The following is a 9,527-nucleotide window of genomic DNA, read 5'->3' as shown; positions in this document are numbered from 1 at the left end:
TAAATCGCTACTCGATTTAGCGACTTATGAAAACTGCATAGCGATTTGCCATTTATTTATTTATTTTTGCTACGCGATTTTCATAAATCGCGATGCCGAATACCACCCCCTTGAGCACAATCTTCACCGTGATCAGGCTATAGTCGCTAGTTGTCTCAATGGTAGTTTTGAGGTACGTGATGGGGAAGCCAGAGAGGAACGTGCCATTCATGACGTCCGTGTTGAGCAACGTCAGGGTGGCCTGGAAGTCATAGCCCTGATCGAAAGTATTGCCGACATAGGGGGTAGATGGATTATACTTTGAAAGACTCCATTGTAGGTGTCCATCGAAGGCGGAGGAGGGGCCACTGCAATCGGTTGCCCGTTGAACAAGGGCAACATTCCGGCCACTGCTAGCAGAAAGAGGATGACGATCACCATTGGATCGATGACTCTTTGCCTCCCTTAATTTCTTCTCTAGAGAGAGAGGGTTTTACAGTGTTTCACGGAGAAGGAAGAAGAAGATGACGACGAAAAGTTCATACAGAAAAGAAAGAAAGAGCGCTTCAGGTTTGTTTCGTTGTTTAGACTTTAAAGAGTCAACATCATCCTCGACTTTCTGGATGAACGATATTTTTATTCTTTTTTTGAACCGTTGTTTCCCTTTTTTTGAATGAAAGATATTTTTGTCATTTTCTCAAACTGTCGCTTCATGGCAAGAAAGGGTACTTAAGTTTTTACAACCGCACCAGACTCCAATGCTAAGTGATGCCGACACACACAGGAATACGAGCCCCATGTGCTTACATATGTGGCGCTCATTCATACCCTTGAACACGCATTATGGCATTCAATGCGTCTTCGGGGGAGAACACACACCACCCTGTCGCCCAAACGGATCCTAACGGGCCATCAAAACTAAAACCTAAAAAAAAAAATCTAACCACTTAAAACTCTATGGCGGAACAGTGGGGAACACAGGGAAGTGTGCAGATCCAAGAGACTCAGATCAAACAAAAGGGAAGGACTTTTCAGTCCTAACGAGGGATGACGCCAGGATATGTCAAAAAATAGATATCAAGTTATTGCTTCATGTTAGGATAACTAGAAAATATTGCCAATAGGATGCCAAAAAATTATAATTGATTCAGAATAATTGAATTGTGCATATATGTGTGAGAATATCACCTCTTTCTACCTAGAGTATTAACTCCAATTGGGCTAACTCCGTAGAATCAATAATCAAACTCAAATTTGTTGTTGTTGAGTTTCTTTAAGGAAGACATCAATTTCCTTGATATGAAAAGAGAGAAAATATTCTTAGCTTCATAAAAGCAATTGGGTGAAAAGATATTGATAAAAGAATTCCACATAGATAAAAATGATTCCTGAGAGTTTCGGGCAATTCGATATCGTGGGGTTTTTCCCATGATAATCTTTTTGCACTCTTTTGAGTCATGTAGCTTTCTTGGGTTTTGGCGAGAAGCTTATTACATCATCTTTCATTTTGGAGATGTCCTGACTTTTCTCTCTTTTTCAGGGAAGGGTACGTCACAAACTCCTTCATCTTGGAGATGCTCTGATCCTTCTTTGTCTCAGGAATTATACTAATGATATTGTTTCTTGGGTTGAAATCTCTGGATGATAGCAGAAATCAAATATCTTTTAGGGTTTGTCGGGAGGTTCATCGCAGTCGTCTTCATCTTGACGGTGATCTGAACGTTCCCTGGAAGGATCCATCATAAACTCTTTCATCTCGAAGATTATCCAAATCTTCTTTGGCCCTGGGGTCTAGCTCACATATTTGTCTTCATCTTTACGACAATTGAGAGATCTCTTTTGTAGATATTTGATTTGCAGCTCAAAAGATTGAGAAGATACGGATTGGGTAGGTTCTTTTTACTGCTCAAGATATTTCCACTGTCATACTGCCAAAAGAATGATCTTTAAGAATGTGTCATAGCTATAATCAATATCAGTTCACTCATGGCTTTTCAACATCATTGAATTTTTCCTTTGTTGGTTATATCGAAGATTTTTTTTTCTTCATCCTCCTGGTTGACCAACAGAAAAAATTTGAATTTTGTTTTTATTTCACAAAAGTCTTGCTCTTTTAGAAATAATACTAAAGGTATTTTGAGGAAATTCTTTGTGCGATGACATCTTTGAGATCAACAATGGTTTTTTATAGCAAATTGGCGAGATATTTTTAAAATCTTTGGTAAAAGTAATTGCTTGATATCGAATCGATACATCCATGACAAAATTCTCCTCTCTTTTTCCCAAAAAAGAGAGACTCGGACTTAGCCCTTACCTGAATAGGAAGTTGAAAATTTAGTCTTCTCCCAAATTGAGTTGTCCAGGACCTTGCCTTGCTCACTCTCCATCCCCATGAACTTCCATGAACGAGTCGTGTGAAGAACGTACGCCCTGTTAGGAAATACGGAAACAACACTGTACCAACAACAAGAAACAAGAAGCATGTTTAGTTCAACTATCGGCCCATAACAGGATATCCAAACCATAGCAGTGGTTTCTCCATGCCAAGCCAAGAAAAAAAATCAGAAAAAAAAATGTTGAGTTTAGCTTATGATCAGAATAGACATTAAAAGCAGTGGGAAATAGAACAAATAACCAAAAAGAAGAATTAGGATCAAGTGCAATCAATTTGTATAAATGCAATGTGCCGCTGCACCTCATCACCCTCCATCTACTGTTGGACCCAACTCTGACAGGAGGGTGATCGGCACATTGCATTTGTGAAATGTGATTGCACCTTATCCTGGCCTTCCAAAAAAAGTGAGCCATTACTTGATAACTGGGCAACTTCATCTTCACTTAGAGTGGCAGCAAACCCATTGATGTGATTTGTGTAGGAATAAAATATTGAATCCTTGGCCTTCTCCTTGCTGTGTGCATGGATTGGAGGGATATATAGAAACAGGTGTTAGAACAAATTATGTATATGCTACATGCGTACAGAAGAAATTAACTCATTTTGGCACTTTTCTATACCTTCCTAGAACAGAGCCAAGCAGATCATAATGTGAATCTGTGATCAGTTCCTGATTAAATATTTGATCGGATTCCTGTGAATGTGCTCCCAGGTACACTACATATGACTTCCATCATCATAAGAAATACACTCGTTAGATTTTCAACCAACTAGAGAAGCGCGTGCGAGCGCGCACACGCACACACATATATATATATAAAAGGAAACAAGTGCATTGGTAAAAGCTGCATTTTTCCTGCAATATCCAACCATATGAATGTATCCTGCACAGTGCAATTACTAAGAACAGACATTTGGCTGGAAATCTTTTTGATGAAAAAGACTTGATGTTTTAGTATTTAAAATTTTAAAATTTATGTGCCATTAAATTTTCAAACATTAAGATAACCCAATCTCTAATAAATCAAACACATTTATATGGCCATATTAAAAGAAGGCCACCCCCCTTCCTCAAGCACAGTATATATATATATATATATATATATATATATATATATATATATATATATATATATATATATATATATATATATATATATATATATATATATGTATCATCAAAGAGCAAAAAATCCAATGCAAAATCAGATGATTTTGCACGTATAGTCTTGACTGCCATTAAAGACGTGGTCGGAAAGTAGGCCTTCAGCAGAGGTCGAAAAACACCAATATAACCACCATTTTTTTTTTACACGTGACTGAATGCCATGCGTCCGAGACTTGTTCGACCCTTCAACCCCTTCAACAATACGGGTTATTATTATTATAATTATTATATATATATATATATAGAGAGAGAGAGAGAGAGACTTTTTGTACTGCAAATATGGGCGTTAGGAATAAGCTGAAAACAAGGAGCGGACAAGAAGGTGGTAGCTTGAACTTCCTCCCCATTCTTCCAATCTTCTATCTTTGATGAAACGATGACTACCTTCTCTACATCTACAATTCTTATAAGGTCGATTCTTAAAAAAGAAACTTATTTAAAATGGCAGGTACAGATACTGACTTCCAATTATCGAAGGCAATCTTGCATGCGTACTATATAACATAACATTATTTTCTTGATTGATTCTTCATAAAAGTAGAAACTCGTTTTGGAAGCTGCATACTAACAAGGAAAGAGGTGACTGCTTGTTTCTTATTCTTTCATGTATGAGCTAATGAGGAAAGTTTGTGATGGGAGGCTTTTAATTTTGCAATAATACTTGTATAACTGGTAGGGGTCCTACTTAACTCCAGCTTGCCTATGGGGGGAAAATGGGATTTGAATTGATCGCAATTTTTCAAGATTAAATTTATAAAATATGAACGTCCCATTAAATTGTAATAAATTTTGAAATGGTCTGACACCTTGACCAGGTTTCCTTATCATAAAAAAGGAAAAAAAATCAGTACTGACTATCTTGACATGGTGACATTAACAATTGGTCTTACTTGGCAACATAGTCACAATTATCGGGCAGTGAAATATTTCGGGAGATTTAAAAAAATAATTCTCAAAAAAAAATCTTGGAAAATGCATGTTTACTAAAAAATGTTACAAATAAAATGTATTGAGCAGATGTTTTAAACAAATAAAGAGCAAGGCATGAATGGTAAGATATTACCTTTTATTTTAGGATACAAGGTAAGATAGAACACCTTTTGAGTGCAAGCGTTTAATGGTGTATGAGTTAGTCCCAACGGGTTTGGTACAATGGAATGGTCGCCTTGGGGTCATTAGATGGATGGTTAGGGTTTCATTCTCATTGTATTAATGAGGCCAAGGGATAGAAGTCAAGGGGTAAGCTCTTTACTTATTCCTTGCTCAGTATAAGCTGGGGCAAGGGGGTGTGTCACAGGTTTACACCATCGGGAAAGCACCTTAAGTACAGCAGGCTTAGCCAGCATAACTATGACTCTGATCCGGGTGTAGTTTTCCCATCCTTCATGAAAAAAAAAAAAACGTTTAATGGTGTATGAGTTGGCAATGGGCTAATGTACAGTTGCACAATTTTTCTTTGCTTTTTGGATTACACCATCAGGGACTTTGGACCTCCACTCCGGCCCTACTAAAGGAAGGAGAGGATAAATCCGAGAAAGGGTTTTATGTTAGGGTTAGGAATATATATATATATATGGGGGACGGGATAGAGTGGGGCGAGGCGGGGCGGGGCGGGGGCAAGAGTAAGTTCATCCCTGCACAGGTTTTTATTTTAACCTCCATTCCCCATTTCATGTCCTCTATCTCCGGTCCAAACGAGGCGAAGCAGGGTGGGGCCCCGTTCCTCCCCGGTTCACTGCCATCCCTATGCTTAATGAATCAGATTCGGGTCTGGTATCGGATTGCACCCAAACCTTTTACATCATGTGTTTTTATATCAAACCTTACTTTTGAGTAGGCATAAAAGCAGAGGCTGGGTTCTTCTGGTAGGGGCATTCACATGTCACTTGGTGGACAAATCCAGGGTGTTATTTGTGGCGGTATCCAAACATATTCTAATTTCATTTTTCTTAGTCAAGGAAACTAGGACATGTTGGGTTAAACCACCACGTTGGTGGTGGTTACCCACGATGTGGGTAACGCTTCCCACATGAAGTGTTCCTTCCGTTAAACCTGAAAACAGAGGGAACGGTTACTCAACTGTTCCCATTTCGTGGCTTATAAAAGGGTTTCATGAGCAACCATTTCCATGAGCGAAAATACAAAAATTTGAGGAGGGAAGAGGTCGACACACCGTCTGCATAAGGAGGCCTGCGCTTGTGGTGGCTGCGGACAGGCTGAGTTGAAGAATCCCTTTCTCCGACGACCTCCAACCTCTGTAAATGGCAGCATCAGGTACGTTGTCTATTTCTTGTTTTTCTGTTTTCTGTTTGCTATGCAGGGCCACTGATACAGGGACGCCGTCTGGTATGCCGCCGCTCCGGAAAACCCCATCGGACCCGACATTGGGTTATGGGCCCACTCCCCGCTTCCGTCGCGGGGTGTGCTCCGGTTTTGACCAGAAACGCAGATCACCGTGGGGTGACCCTGCTGCTGGTCACCGGCGCCTGTCGCCGGCACCGGCGACTGTCGTCGTTGGACGACAGTATATATAAAAAAAAAATACTTACCTCTGTTCATGGGGGTTTCCTGTCGGCGAGGATCCCGCCGGCGATTTCTACTTCATCCGCCATTAGGAGGCTGCGGGAGCTGTCGCCGGCGATTTTTTGAGTCGCCGGATTTCAGAAATTTTCTGCAGCATCGGTTTTTGGCCGGCGGATGGATGCTTTCGCCGGAGTTGGGGCACCATCTGATGGCGGCGTTGGTCGCCGGCGGATGGCGGCGTTGGTCGCCGGAAGGTGCCGGAGTTGGTTGCCGGCAGGCGGCGGCAATCACCCTGCAATTTTTGAAAAAGGGCGAAATGGGTTTCTGTAAACCCTAATTCGACCCTTGTTTTTGTTTTTGTTTTTTTTCGGGTTCGGGTTCATTTTCTGAAGCGGACCCGTCCACCCGAAACCGATCCATAAGGTGACCCAGATCGGATCAGGGATTCGGGTGGGGACCCGCTCGGGTCCGACCCGGATAAGGTAAACCCCGGGTCAGACCCGGATCCAGCGGTTAACCGGGTCCGACCCGGATCCGGTTAGTACCGGGTCCGACCCGAATCCAGTAGTACCGGGTCTGACCCGGATCTGGTCAGTACCGGGTCTGACCCGGATCCAGTAATATCGGGTCCGACCCGGATCCGGTTAGTACCGGGTCCGACCCGGATCCAGTAATACCGGGTCCGACTCGGATCAGGTCTTTACCGGGTCTGACCCGGATCCAGTTGTAACCGGGTCCGACCCGGATCAGGACTGTACCGGGTCCGGATAACCCCGGGTCTGACCCGAATCCAGTTAGCAGTCGGGTCTGACCCGGATCTAGAAGGGTCCAGGCACTATTTGGCCTGAACCGGATCAGGGACTGTCTCAGTCCCCTTTCGGGACCGGTTCGGAGCCATTTTTGGCTGGTTCCTTCCAGTTTCTCACTGTTTCCGAGATGTTAAGACCATGTTTTCTTAAATATAAGAAAATACAGGGGTTTGGGCATACGGTTATAGGGTTTTAATGAAGTTTTGTTCATATTTGACCTGGTTCATAAGGTTCATAACCGGTTCGGACCCTTGGATGACCGGTTCGGGGTTGTTTTAGACCGGTTCAGAGTGCTTTAAGACCGGTTCGTGATACATATGACTGGTTCATTCAGTTTAAGAACCATTTCGAGGGTCATATGTCTAGTCCATTCGGTTTACGGACTATTTTACGATATAATTTTGCATATTAGCATTAAGGATAGTTAAATGAATCAGTGTTTTCATGTCACCAAAGTGACTGAATACACGTGAGTCATAAATGAATTTTATACTATCATACAGTTCCTAAGTCGATATGCACATTGTACTTATATTCATGAAACGATAGATGACCCAAAGGTAGTTTTATCGTGTTTGGAATTTAAGTAGGGTAGAATAAGGTAAATGTGTCAAGATACATCACACATGTGTATCCAAAGATACCTTATGTTGATGGTCTATCTTCACAAGAACCTTAGTTTTACCGAATATGGTCGGTAGGCGAAGTGGTTTCGCGTGTCGGAGCTCTTACCAAAGTAGGACTCCGATGACCCCCTTCACTCGCTTGGAAAGAAGCATATCAAGGGCCTTTATCATTTTGCTTTTTCCACTAAAGTTTTAGTCTCGTATGAATATTTCCTGATACTTGTCTTTTGTCATGCAGTTTCTAGTTCTGTGATTTTAGATGGCTCTAGCTCTATACCTTTTCTAGATGGATCCAATTTTAGTGATTGGAAAAAAACTGTTTTATTTGCATTAGGGTATATGGATCTAGATCTGGCCCTAAGGATAGATGAATCCGCTGCTCTCACTGATCAGAGTACTGCTGATCAAAAGATTGCTTTTGAGAAGTGGGAGCGCTCGAATAGACTTAGCTTGTTGCTTTTGCAATCTTAAGTAGCTAAGAACATTCGAAGTGCTATCCCACAATGCAGAACAGTGAGGGAATTCATGAATGCCATTGAGGCACAGTTTGTGAGTTCAAACAAGGCCAGAGCCAGTACCCTGATGTCAAAACTGATATCTATGAAATATACTGGAGGGGGAAACATTCGCTAGCACATTTTGGAAATAAGAAACATAGCGTCTCAGCTGAATGACATAAAGCTCACCATCTCTGATTCTTTCCTAGTGCATTTAGTTCTAACGTCTTTATCCTTGGAATACGGACCTTTCAAAATCTCGTACAACACACATAATGATGAATGGACATTTAATGAACTCATGTCCAAGTGTGTTGAAGAAGAAGAGAGGATGAAAGGTGAGAAGGTGCAGAGTGCACATATGGCTTCTTATACGTCCAAAGTAGGACCAAGGAAGAATGCATTTAAGAGAAATGCTAGGAAGAAGCCAACTGGGGATATGTCATCCCAAGATAAGCAATCTAACTCTGCTCCCATAAAGTACTTCTTTTGCAAGAAGAAGGGACACATAAAGGCAGATTGCATAAAGTACAAGAAGTGGTTGGAAAAAAGAGGTAATTTGACATTTGTTTCTCATGAATGTAATTTATTACAAATTCCTGAAAATAGCTGGTGGATTGATTCTGGTGCTACTGTTCATATTTCCAAATGTCTACAGTTGTTCCTGAGCAGAAGGGAACCAACAATGCATGAGAAAAGCATCTATTCGGGAAACAAGATGCGTTCATATGTAAAGGGTGTTGGAACCTGCAGCATTACTCTGGATACGGGCGTAGTTTTAGATCTTCATGATGTCTTTTATATTCCATCGTATAGTAGAAACTTAATTTCAATTTCAAAGTTGGATAAATTTGGATATTGTTTTAAGTTTGAAAATTCTAAATTGTTCATATTCAGAAATTCAATTGAAATTGGTTCTGCATCTGTTTATGATGGTTTATATAGATTGAATGTGAAGATCCAAACTCAGGAGTCTTTGACTTCTGAATACGCATTAGTTGGAAATAAACGTAGCATGATGAATGATAAATCTTACATGCTTTGGCATCGAAGGTTGGGTCATATATCTGAAAAGAGAATAAAGAAACTGGTAAATGAAGGGATCTTGTAATCTCTAGATTTTACTGAATATGACCCATGTGTTGATTGCATAAAGGCGAAGCATACAAACACATATAAAGAGGGTGCCAAACACAGTAGCAAGATATTAGAAATAGTCCATACGGATGTATGTGGACCGTTTTCCCCATGTTATACAGGCGAAAAATATTTCATCACCTTTATTGATGACTATTCTCGGTATATGTATCTCTACTTGATTTTCGAAAAATCTGATATTTTTCAGATGTTTAAGGAATTTAAGAAAGAAGTAGAGAAACAAACCGATAAGGTTATTAAAATAGTCAGGTCTGATAGAGGTGGCGAATATTATGGTAGGTTTACTGAGATGGGGCAAAGGGAAGGACCATTAGCGCGATTTCTTAAAGAGGAAGGCATTGTGCCTCAATATACCATGCCTGGTAGTCCCTA

Source organism: Nuphar pumila, chromosome 13 (assembly GCF_984573655.1).
Source record: "Nuphar pumila chromosome 13, dmNupPumi1.hap1.1, whole genome shotgun sequence".
Classification (NCBI taxonomy): domain Eukaryota; kingdom Viridiplantae; phylum Streptophyta; class Magnoliopsida; order Nymphaeales; family Nymphaeaceae; genus Nuphar; species Nuphar pumila.
Note: the sequence above shows the minus strand (reverse complement) of the source record.